Source organism: Mus caroli, chromosome 7 (assembly GCF_900094665.2).
Source record: "Mus caroli chromosome 7, CAROLI_EIJ_v1.1, whole genome shotgun sequence".
In the NCBI taxonomy this organism is placed as follows: domain Eukaryota; kingdom Metazoa; phylum Chordata; class Mammalia; order Rodentia; family Muridae; genus Mus; species Mus caroli.
In genome coordinates this window covers 130,961,196-130,963,587 of record NC_034576.1, presented here as the reverse complement: position 1 = coordinate 130,963,587, position 2,392 = coordinate 130,961,196, and positions in this window count along the sequence as shown.

The following is a 2,392-nucleotide window of genomic DNA, read 5'->3' as shown; positions in this document are numbered from 1 at the left end:
CCTCCCCCTTCCTTTATAACTGAGTGTCTGGAATTAGTAAAATTGAGCCTTGATCAGAACTTGTTGTCTTGGCTCCATTGTTTCTTCCACCCCGTCTAGATTCCTCTCTTTTCAGCCTGAACTGCCATTCTCAGTTGAACCGTTCGTGTTGTGGACTGCGGGCAGGCCGCAACAACCTTAAACATCCTACAATCTAGGACACATTCAAACAAGTATGTGTGTGTGTGTGTGTGTGTGTGTGTGTGTGTGTGTGTGTGTGTGTGTAACCAATCAGTGTGTGTTTGTGTGTGTGTGTCTGTATGTGTAACCAATCATGTGTGTTTGTGTGTGTGTGTGTGTGTGCACGCACATGTGTTTGGGCGCACTACACATTATAGAGGGCAAAAGGCCCCGGGCACACAGACAAGCACTGGAGAAGCCAGGAAAGTTAAACGTACCGCTTACCTCTTTAATGGAATGAGGTGCTTAGCTACTCTTCATGGGATGCGAGGAATGATGTAGTTTTACTACCTGGTGATCTTTTGCTGCCTTGGTGAGACATGCTCTGCCCATATCTTTCAGAATCTTTGTTTTTACCCAGACCCTTCCCTCTGAATCGTGAGCTTTGCTTTTCTGCCACAAACCCATCCTTATGGGTGGTGTCACTTGGGCTTCACAACAGCCTAAGTGATTTCCATGTGATCTTAGGGCCAGGCCAATCCTGACTCCCACAGGCGTTACGTTCACCCAAGCCATTCTCCCTAGATTTTCATCTTGAACGTGGTTTCTAAGTCAATATCTTATGGATAAAGCTGTATTTACTTTACAAAGAGCTTCATTGTAACTATGTCTTAACTTGTTATGCACTTGGGACTGAGTTTATTGTTACCTGGATACTTTTTTCCCCAAAATTGTGCTATGCTTAAATATGACTGAAGTAAAATGATCCGGGCCAGACTCTAGAAGTCCTGGTCCAGCACCAGTTACAATAAAATTGGGCTGAGCTGAGTTTCATTCTTACCTCGCTCTGATGGATTTCCCTGTCTGCTGTAGACTCTGCAGAGGAATCACCACAGTTCAGGTGCATGTGGGGTATTCATGCCTATGTGTGTATGAGGAGGTCAGAGGTCAACACCCCTATGGCTCTCTACCTTACTCGTGAGGCAGGGTCTCTCACTGAGCCTGGTGCTCACCAATTCACCTAAGGTAACTAGACTTTAAATTCTGGGGATCCTCCTGTCTCCTCCTTCCCAGAGTTGGGATTGCAGATGTGTGCACCACATCTGGATTTTTTTTTTCATGGATTCTGCAGACCCATCTCCATCTCCTAGCACCAGAAATCTGCATTTCGCAGAAGGAAAAAGCATACACTAAGATTAATATCATCAATTTCTGAATCATGGATAACCCCAAATTATGACCATACCTCACACAAAAGGGACATGTACTTCAGACCACCCCTGCCTGGTTTGTTTTGTAGCCTAGCAATGGTTCAAACCAACCATGCAATGTCTAAGAGTCTACAGGAAACATGCTCGAGACAGCATCATTTCTATTTAAAGGCAAAAATTTCTACAACCTGGACCAGAAATAATAAGTGGCTGATGATCCATTTGGATTGACACAAGCCGATTTGTATTAAATTCAAGTTTGCTAACTAACAAAAATCATTCATGACCAGGTGTCTATAGAATATCATCTCCGTGGTTGTTAGTTTCAGTTGTCAATTTGACACAATCTAGAACCATCTAGGAAGAGAGTCTCAGTGAGGAACTGCCTACATTAGGTTGGTTCATAGATGTGTCTGTGGAAAACTGTCTTGATTACATTAATTCAGCCATTTTCAGACTTCCTAATGCTGTGACCCTTTAATACAGTTCTGCATGATGTGGTGACCCCCATCATAAAATTACTTTTTGTTGGTACTTCGTCACTGTAATCTTGCTACTTCTATGAATTGTAATGTAAATATCTGATGTGCAGGATATCTGATATGTGACCCCTGTGAAATGGTCATTCGACTCCCCCTCCCTAAAGGGGTCGAGACCCACAGGTTGAAAACAACAGCATTAATGGGCAGCATTGTCCCTGATCTGGCTTTTGCACTTATGTAAGAGTGGAGAAAGCAAATTGAGCACCTGCAGGAACAGCTTTCTCTCTCTCTCTCCCTCCCTCCCTCTCCCTCTCCCTCTCCCTCTCTCTCCTCTTTTTTTTTGGGGGGGGAGACATTTTAGCAGCCAGTATATTTATTTTTTTTTATAATTTTTTATTAGGTATTTTCCTCGTTTACATTTTCAATGCTATCCCAAAAGTCCCCCATACCCACCCTCCCAATCCCCTACCCATCCACTCCCCCTTTTTGGCCCTGGGGTTCCCCTGTACTGGGGCATATAAAGTTTGCAAGTCCAATGGG